This window comes from Suricata suricatta, chromosome 4 (genome assembly GCF_006229205.1).
Source record: "Suricata suricatta isolate VVHF042 chromosome 4, meerkat_22Aug2017_6uvM2_HiC, whole genome shotgun sequence".
NCBI lineage: Eukaryota > Metazoa > Chordata > Mammalia > Carnivora > Herpestidae > Suricata > Suricata suricatta.
The window spans coordinates 89,048,034-89,058,357 of record NC_043703.1 but is presented as its reverse complement, the minus strand read 5'-3'; the positions used below and the strand labels follow the sequence as shown (position 1 = coordinate 89,058,357).

At 42.5% G+C, this 10,324-nt stretch overlaps 1 protein-coding gene across 10 annotated transcripts in view; it reads left to right on the top strand.

The window, feature by feature from the left end:
* The first annotated feature begins 5,950 nt into the window (after positions 1-5,950).
* VWA3B (von Willebrand factor A domain containing 3B) overlaps positions 5,951-10,324 on the top strand; it is a 201,411-nt gene continuing 197,037 nt past the window's right edge. For 7 of the 10 annotated variants that reach the window (XM_029937213.1, XM_029937211.1, XM_029937210.1 and 4 more), the window contains exon 1: positions 5,951-6,393. The gene's annotated coding sequence lies outside the window, so the exon portion shown is untranslated. The remainder of the gene's footprint in view (positions 6,394-10,324) is intronic. The other 3 variants (XM_029937205.1, XM_029937214.1, XM_029937209.1) reach the window with 3 other exon arrangements.

Here is a 10,324-nt window from a genome sequence, read left to right as displayed (position 1 = left end):
AATTTCTGAGCTCTGAAATACGTGTAACCATTGGCTCATTCCCAGAAGGGAAGTGGCCTCTGTGCCCTACCTTTTCTAGCAATTCCCCCAAACAGCACTGGCTTTGGAGGACACAAAGATGACTCCATTTCTCTGTTTGAAGTTTTATTTATGCCCTAGTCTCTTCTTGAAAAGCACTAAGCTACACTTAAAGGCCCATCCCATATGCATTCACAAAAATCTTAAGACCAGAGTAGAATAATTCTGACTGAGAGCTGAAAGAGGGGAGGGAGGCCAAGGATATCAGAAAGATACTCTGGGTGAGTTTAAGGCATAACAAAAGACAGAAACCAAAAAGTTTGCCCCTCAACCAAAGGCACACATTCCCACAGCACTAAACTCCCAGAAAAGCATAGAGCATTTGAACGCTGACTTACAATTAACATATCAGTATCTTTAATAGATTATTTTAGGAATATATAGAGATAATCTTCACCTGATCATTTTTAATATTTTACAAAAGCTCTTGGCATGTATTATAAACCCTATCTCAATGACAACATTTCTCTCTGAGCAAGAAAATCTCAGTCGGGCCATGAAACTGGGGCTAGGGTGTTGACATAAACAGTTGATTAACATGTATTTTGTTTGTTATATGTATTATATATTATATCCTCACAATAAAATAAGCTAGAGAAAAGAAAATGTTATTAAGAAAATCATAAGGAAGAGAAAAAAATTTATGCTACTGTACTATGTTTACTGAAAAAAATTCATGTGTAAGTGGACCCATGCAGTTCAAACCGGTGTTGTGAGGGGCCATTTATAGGTAGTTTTCTTTCTTTCTTTCTTCCTCTTTCTTTCTTTCTTTCTTTCTTTCTTTCTTTCTTTCTTTCTTTCTATTTATTTATTTTTTTTTTTGAGAGAAAGAAAGATGGGTGGGCGCAAGTGAGTGAGGGGCAGAAAGAGAGAAGTGGGCTTCACTGAAGTCCCATGTGGGACTCGAACTCAGGAACCCTCAGATCATGACCTAAGCTGAAGTCAGATGCTTAACTGAAAGCCACCCAGGTGCCTACATATAGTTTCAGATGAAGGTAGACCGGTATGTGTGTGTGTATTCTTTTCTAGCTCTCTGTATATTCCACATGTCCTTGCCACCACATTCCCCCCAGGCAGCCCATTCGCTACTTCATTTCCTCAGGTGATATATATAGCACAGGGGAAAGCAGAGCACCTGCAACTCTCTTTGGTTATTGTCCTCCAAATAAACCTTGGCTTATAAGGCAAAGAGAAACTCCCATGGCCCAGGGATTATGCTGTGCTCCCCAAATTTCCCCATCTCCTAGCAATAAGATGGGTCATATGACTTGATCTGGTCAGTGCATTGTGAGTGGAAGCAAACATGAATGCACTGATACAATTGTATGTGTGCATGTTTTAACACAAAACGCACTACACTGCATGTATTTGTTCTGCAATTTGATTTAAAAAAATCTCAAAGGTATATCTGGGAACTTTTCCTACATTGTAACAAAAAAATCTGAATCTTTTATTTAAAATGTTATTTATTTATTTATTTTTGAGAGACAGAGAGAGACAGCATGAGCAGGGGAGGGTCGGAGAGAGAGGGAGACATAGAATCTGAAGACAGACTCCAGGCTCTGAGCTAAGGCTCAAACCCACGAACCATGAGATCATGATCTGTGCCTCAGTCAGACGCTTAACTGGCTGAGCCACCCAGACACCCCATGATTCTTTTAAATTGCTATCATATCACAATGCGAATACCCCATAATTTCAACTACTCCTTTACTGATGGACATATAGGTGATTTCCATTAATTTGCTATTTTGCGTTGTAAAAATACTTTTGTGTGTGCTCAAGGAAATCTATCAGTATATTTGCTTGCAGAAATGTATGTGCTTCCACAATTTTAAGACAATGATTTAAAAAGATATTCTATTAAGTTCAATTTCCTAGTATTTTACCCAGGATTTTTACAATTAAATTCATCAGGGAGAATTTTCTAATTCTTCCGATGTCGTCCTCCTCTCTTTCCTCTCTCTCATCACTCCTTAAGAAGTGAGATCTAATTGGATCAGTTTCCAGGATGTTGATGGTGCCATGTTTACAGGTGTGTTTCTCTCTCTGGCACTTTGCTCTTTCTCCGAGGGGAACAGTGAGAAGGCAAACCTGAGCTTACCTCTTCTGGTGGGCAGGCCTCCTTACTTTCTTCCTCCCACACAAGCAGCGCCACATGTTTGCCCCTCAGGGGCTGGTAGAAAGACCTGAGCTTAGAAGGAGAGAGGCCCTAGCTTTGTGCCCACGTCCTGCACCCACACAGGGTTGCCAGGTCAACCTGCCCTAGGGTTATTTCCTAAAATAAGGAAATGTCTTATTGCCCATTGCCATTGGCCTGTGTGTGTCCTTCTCTCTTCAGGAACCAAGGCAAGATCCGGGCCCATTCCTGAATATCATTTCCATATGATCAAAATTTCATCCAGGAGTATTGTCTTTGCCAGCTTTTAGTTTAAGTATCTATTTTGAAGAGTGATTTTAAATTTCCAAGTGGAACTTTATTGTTTAGTGAAAATATTGTTCAAGTCATCTTAATTTAGTTATTAGAATATAGTAACAGACTAAAAGGCATCCAGTTCATTTCAAAAGAATGGCGCATTGCAAAGTTAACAGGAAGTGTAGGAGGGTGGGGTGATTAGAAAACAGATCTGCTTGGGGCACCTGGGTGACTCAGTTGGATAAGCAGCTGACAGCTAATTTTGGCTCCGGTCATGATCTCACGGTTCATGAGATGCAACCCTGCATCAGGCTCTGTGCTGACAGCATGGAGCCTCTGGGGAATTCCCTCTCCCCCTATCTCTCTGCCCCTCTCCTGCTTGCACTCTCTTTCTCAAAATAAAACTTAAAAAACAAAAACAGAAACAAAACAGACCTACTTTATTTCATTGAACCTTGAGATGTGTGCTGGTAAAATCCTACTCGACACCGGGGAAGACATTGTGGCATCACATCCGGTTCTAAATGAATGCTATGCAACTGGGATGACAGAACATTTCTTTTGGAGAAAATTAGGGCCAACAATTGATGAACACGGCATACAATTAAGAGGGCAGAGTGTTGATACAGGGTGCCTGGGTTCAAATTCTGGGCTCAGCATTCACTAGCTGAGTGACCTTGGATTGCCTAGTTGCCTAATCTTATATCTCAGTTTACTTATCTGTAAAAGGAGGATAATCATAGTATTTTTCTCCTGGAGCTTTGTAAGGATTTAAAGAAGCGATATATTTAAAGTGTTTAGAATAAAGCCCTTTAAGTGCTTTTAATAAATTCTAGCTATTATTTTAAATGTTGGTTAACCCTGAACACAGTAATTATTAAGAGTAGAACAGTTATGCCTGAAAGCTCTGTTCCTCCCAAAAGATGTTAAATTGAGAGCCACAGGTTTGCAGTCACTCCCCAAATAGTGAGCCTTGAACTGCAGAACATCATAATATACACACATGCTCATTTGGACTTTGCCTTCCCCTGCTCCTATTCGCCTCTCTCAAGGCAGCCCCTGAGGGCCCAAACACCCTAGACCCACAGGGCCAACCAACATTCAGCTGTAACTTACTTGCTCTACCCACACCTACCCGCCTTCCTCTTCTGAGTAATGCTTCTGGGTTAAGTCCACCTCTGACTCTTTTTCACACATATATATGATTCCCTTGGTCAATATTCTACTACTCCTCTAGTTCCAGTTCTTGCAGTGGGCTTAGGAAAACTGCTTTTCTTCTCTTCATCGACCTCCCCCAACCCCCAAAGATTCTAATCATGAACACAAACACAAGTACTGCCCATGATAGATTTGTTTAAAGAAAAAGAAAAAACAAAACGATTCAACCTGAAAAAACAGCACAAAGGCCAAATAACAGTGGAAGGGCTGTCACAAGGTGGTATGCCACTGCCAAGAGTGTCAACTGACAATGCATGCTCCGAGTCTGGACACGTGGAGAAAAATTACTGGGCCTGGAGTGTCCATGGAAGGCTTCGTGAAGGGAGAAGAGCTTGAGCCGACCATGAATGACCTGGGGGTCTGTAGCTCCCAAGTAGTGTAATCCAGGTGAGGAGAGTGGTCTGAGTAAAGGCATCTGAGGTCAGAGGCCAGGACCATAGGGTCTCTGTTGGAGCGGTTATGTTGTGGGCAGTGGCAAAGGATCTGAAGGTAAGGATGGGAGTCATATGATAAGGGCCAATTACTGAGGTTGAGAGTAGGATACAAATGATCTGTGAAATGTAAGTTCAAAACAAATTTGTTAGAGTTCAGTACAATGGTATACCACAACTGTGCAAAAAGCAGTCTTATTCCAGACCACTCAACAAACAAAAAGGAGGCGAATCATCCTGGGGCTAGCTGAACTCAAGTCAGAATCGACTATGCAATATTGCAAAAGGACCTAATCTTCTGCTCACCCATCTAAGTACAATTTCAGTAATTAATGTTTCACGTTTTCATATGAACTTACATATGCAGACATATACATATGACCAAAGCATAGAATCATCTACAGTGACTTGCATATAAGTGGCAGGTGTCCCAGGAAAGGGAAGATGCATGGGGTGAAGGTGAAATTTAAGTTCAAAACAAATTTGTTAGAGTTCAGTACAATGGTGTGACTATGTAAGGCTGGGCTTTGGCTGTGTGAATGCTATGTGCTCTATCTAACCCGGGAGACCCAATATCAGTCTGGCAGGGTATGGGCAGCAGGGATCACTGTGGCATTGGCAAATGTGGGTGTGGCTGCTGTATTACTTCCTTTCTGAACATACCTTTTTCTGTACTGTTGAATTTTTGGTTTTTTGGTGGTGTGGTTGCAGGTGTCATTTGCAAGGTCAGTGGTATACAATCTCATAATTTTATGGAATGATTTCTGATCTGAGATCAAACCTTTTAGTACTTTTAAAGTTATGAAGGCATTAAAAGAATGTAGGAAAAATAACTTTGGATGAAGTAGATCTTCTTGTTGTTGTTGGGGACAACTGTTTTATTAGATCTTTGATTCAAAAACCTACAAATGATCTGGTCACTTTTTGAGTTTTATAATCTAAAACAAACTTTAATATCCCAACATACTAGAACAATACTTGCCTGTGGGATCTTTTATTAAGGATTTGAAGATGCTTTTCATAAGCACAATTTTATTTGAGTGACTGAAAAATCACAGGCATGTATTTTGAGCTTTTTGCTTACTTGATACAGTAAAAATAAAAGTCAAAATGAAGCAGAATGGAGAAAATAATGCTACAGGAATATTCATATCTAATAGATAAGGGTCTTTTTGGTAATTGCAGCTCCTCCTCCAAAACTGCAGCTCACTGTCGCACAGTCTTAGCTTTCACAATCGCTCCACCCCTGCCCCACCTCTTTAAGCTTCTTTCCCTCAGCTGCAAAACGAAGAAAATAGCTCTTCACAGCGTTCAAGTGAAAAGTAAACAAAATTACACAGGTGTAAGTGCTGTAAGCTGAAAAGCACTTACAGAAGTTAATTGTAATGTAATGCACTGGCCTCCCTTCCGCCTTGGACTCCTTCCTCGCCCCTTACCCGGGCTCGTCAGTAAATATTCACCGCCGTTGTTAATTTTCCTGATAACAGTAGGCATAGATGACAGTGTCACCCGCCCTGTCCCCTAGCGTGGGGCCCTTGCTTTGGGTCCGAGGTGGTGACCGTGGGTGCCTTAGGAATCCCGGACACCCTCAGTCGCCACCACGCCCCAGAACCTGCCTTAGAGCCCCGCCCCTTCGGCCCGTTGGCCCCGCCTCCGCTGGGCGCACGCTCTGTGGGCGGGGCCAGCTCATGGAAACGTGCTGTGGTTGGCCGCGTCCTAGCTACCGGGGCGACGCCGTGGTCAACGTGCCGCAAGTTTAGATCACAGAGCAGTCGAACCTCCGGAATCCTTCGCGCGGAACGCCAACCCTTTGACTGCGGGAGTCGGGGCTTTATCAACCAGGGGGATGCGCGCCTCACCCGCCCTCGGGGGTCAGAAGGCCCCCAGAGGATGGGAGGTCGGCTGCTGAACAGGAACCTTCTTGTTTTTCATCAGATAGGTTGCCTAGTAAGTGGGATGCTATCCCTTCCACGCCAGAACCTTCGAGGTGCCAAGGTTTCCAGCAGGCTGTGGAGGGAAAGCTTGGAATTCTGCAGTTTCCAATTTGGACTGTCCTCCGCATAAGCTCAACGATCTTCCCAGGTTCACTTGACTACTATTTGGTTCCAGGGTCAGACTGAGACACAAGGTACCAGACCCTTCCTGCTGCACAGCTCTAACCACCGTACTCCACTCCCGGCGAAGCTCAGCCGCTCTGGTGGAATACCAGCTTTCCTGCTTTCTGTCTTACCATAGGCAAACAGTACTAAGGTGAAGTTCGCTAGGCTTTGGAATTAATACAAGAACCAGGAGATTTATTTATTTATTTAATGTTTATTTTTGAAAGCGGGAGAGAGAGAAGTCATGACCTGAGTCAAAATAAAGACTTGGACGTTTAGCCGACTGAGCCACTCAGGCACCCCCCCCCCCCAGGAGAAAGTTATTTTTAAGAAATAGAACATGGATAGTCCAAAACAAAGGGATTTGCTTGTATACGTATTTCTACAACTTTCTGTTCTAGAATATCCTCTTTCTCTCTCCCTTTCTTCTACACTTACATGGTTTTAAGAATCACCTCACTAGGACAAGCCCTATTTTCTTTTGCTCTTTTCATATGGGCATAAAACTTAAGTAGGTTTAGTTGCCACTCTGTGGAATTTTTCTTTTATCTTGGGAGCTCTTGGTTTCTTTCTTCTCAGCCATGACCTTCTTAAAGGTCATTATTCGTAGATCTTTTCTTGGCTACATTTTCTTAGCTGTGAGCCAGTCCATTTCACTGTTCTTGCCTCTGCCCCCATTATTTGAGCAGATGATCACAGGCTAGCCTTGCTCCTTAAGGGCAGGAAAATGGAGCGAGGAGTAGATTAAGGGTTTCTGGGGGAGAGATGCAGGAGGATACCCAAGGGGCTTGACTCCAGCTTCCTTTTTCCCTAGAACTATTAATTATAATTCAAAACTCACGTAAATCACAAGATAAATCCATTTAACCTAGACTTCATTTTAAGCAAGGACAAACGATATAGAAATTTTGGGTGTTAATAAAACTGAAGCATACCAATGTTTAATCTGAATTAATGGACTTGAAGTGCATTGTGTCTCAACCTCTGACCATGTAGGACCTATGTTCTCTCATTTTTAATGTCTTTTTAAAAAACTAATAGTTTATTACCAAGTTGGTTTCCATATAACACCCAGGGCTCTTCCCCACAAGTGCCCCTCTCCATGACCGTCTTCCGCCCTTCCCCTTTCCCCCTTCCTCTTTAGCCTTGAGAATTTAAGCAAGGTGTTCACTCAGAACAACCTTGGGGCATCTCTTGGCTGCCCCCTATGGGCAGACTTCAGCAGTACAGGCTGGCTGCACTTGGAGCCCCTGATTCCCTAGGTTGGGACCTTTAACTTCTGTCAGCTTAACCTTTCTGTGTTTCCCCAGCTCTGCCTCCCTGCTCTTGCCTTCAGCTCAGACTTTCACTTCTTTTTTTTTTTTTCTATTTTTTTCTGTTTATACTTCTGCCTTCTGTTTTGGAAATCCCTTCCTATTTCCCCAAACTTTAGCTCTTGAGATAGGTTTTAAAACTTAGGGCAGTGTTCAACTGGATTTGTTTTTTCTTACTTCTGGATTCCTCTGCTCCCCAATTTGTAATAACCTCAGATGAAGAGATCTCCAAAAAATCATAGTAATAATAATAACAACATAGTAATACCTGAAACATAATATATGTCTGTTAAAGAGACAGCTATTTCCTGATTTTAGCCTTGTTTGACCTGAAAAGTCGCTGCCTTATTGAAAACCAGGGTTGTCGGGGTGCCTGTGTGACTCAGTTGATTAAACGTCTGACTTCAGCTCCGGTCATGATCTCATGGTTCCTGAGTTTGAGCCCTGCATCTGGCTCTCTGCTGTCAGCACAGAGCCCGCTTCAGGTCCTCTGTCCCCCCTTTCTACCCCTCTCAAAAACAAATACATGTGAAAAAAATTTTTTAAAGAGAAAAATCAGGATTCTCAGTAATTCTGAGTGATCAATTTAATTCAACACCCTTACAAAGTGCCTGCTGTATGTAAGGCAGTGTGCTGAGGACATTCATATAGTTTGTCCCTGCAATCATTGAACCTTTTAGTTTAGACAGGACAAATCTGAAGTGCCCAAGGTCATATTGGTGACGTGTCAAAGTGACAGTTGGAGCTTTGCTGGAAACATGCTGCAGAAGGTTGGGGAGGGAGTCTGGAGAGGCATAATAGAGGGGACAGAGTTTGAAATGGGCCTTGGAGTCTTAAGATTTCACACAGGAGAACTGCCGGAGACCAGCTTAGAGATGGGAAAGCAGGTGGGCAGTGCGTGGAGGGGTTGCTTTGTCGGGTCATTTGGCATCATTGCTCTGGCAGGCTCCCTTGCTCTGACAGAATTATGTCTCTCTTCTTTTTTTAATTAAAATTTTTTTAAATATTTTATTTATTTTTGAGAGAGAGAGAGAGAGAGAGAGAGAGAGAGAGAGACAGCGTGAGCAGGAGAGGGTCAGAGAGAGAGAGAGAGAGAGAGACCCAGAATCTGAAGCAGGCTCCAGGCTCTGAGATAGTTGTCAGCACAGAACCCGACGTGGGGCTCGAACCCACGAACCGTGAGATCATGACCTGAGCTGAAGCCGGACGCTTAACTGACTGAGCCACCTAGGCACCCCGGCCAATTTTTTTAATGTTTGTTTATTTTTCCCAAAGAGAGAGAGAAAGAGAGCAGGGGAGGAGCAGAGAGAGGGAGACACAGAATCTGAAGCAGGCTCCAGGTTCCTAGCTGTCAGGGCTTGAACTCACAAACTGTGAGATCATGACCTGAGTCGAAGTTGGATGCTCAACCAACTGAGCCACCCAGATGCCCCCTGACAGAATACTTTTTTAAAGTCTGAGTAGAATGATCCCTTCTGTTGGGAGTTGCTCTTTCTCTTCTTCCCTGTTTTCTCAGATTATTTCCATTTTCCAGTTGCTTTCATTTCCACAATATGGGTAGTCTTGGATTAAAAAATCCCGAGTCAAGATCTGAATCACAATGACTCAGATAGGTTCTTAGATTCAACAGAGCCAACCAGACCTTTTTAAAAATACTAAAAAAAATTTTAAACCATGTGAGTGCAGGAGGCATTGGGGCATGTACCTTAGCTGGAGGATTCAGTTGTATTTTGTTTGGGATTAAGAACGTGTTAGGACCCCTGGGTGGCTCAGTTGGTTAAGTATCTGACTTCTGCTCAGGTCATGGTCTTGCGGTTTGTGAGTTCGAGCCTCACATTGGGCTCTCTGCTGACAGCTTGGAGCCTAGAGCCTGCTTTGGAATTCCAATTCTGTGTCTCTCCCCCCTCTGCCCTTCCCCCACTCAGGCTCTGTCTCTCTCTATCAAAAATAAGTAAACATTAAAAAAATGAAAATCTTATGTAAAAAAATATATGACTCTTCTGAAACCTTCTTTAAGTTTCCAAAATCCAGTTTAGGAGCCTTATAAAGACTGTAGAGCTGTGCCCGCTTGTTAACCTCTGACGTGTAGCTCCCTCTAGTAAGAAGAACATAGGAGGTGGGTGAGTAAGTGTCAGGGAAAAGAAAGATTAACTGGAAATGAGGAGATAGTAAAAAAATCTTTATTCTGAGCTTCCTTTTCTTGTTTCTATAGGAACCGTTAGCCAAATTTAAAAGTCCTTCAGCTGGCAGACTTTGTTGGACAGATCTCAAAAAGAAAGTTAAAGTCTCTTCTTGTTTTCATGTTCTGTGAGTCTAAAGTCAGAGGGGAAGCCCAAGCTTAATAGCTCAGATGAGTGGGAACTTGAGGGTAAAAAGGTGCCTGGAGTAAAAGGGTATATAAACAAGGCACAATTACTAAAGGATGCTGATTTCTAAATAATTTATTTGGATATAGCTCTTTCTAATCAAGTGTTATAATCTATGCAAAACTCATTCATTGCTAATAATAATATTTCTAATATCTTTTTATGAAAACTCCCAAGCTTATGTCCAACTGATTTCTTTTTTATTTATTAAAAATAATTCTTAGTTTAATTTACTAATAAATTTATTTTAATTTACTTTAAAGTTTATTTATTTTTGAGAGGGAGAGAGAGAGCACAAGCAGGGGAGGGGCAGAGAGAGAGGGAAACACAGAATCTGAAGCAGGCTCCGGGTTCTGAGCTGTCAGCACACAGCCCGATGTGGGGGTTGAATTCGCGAACCCTG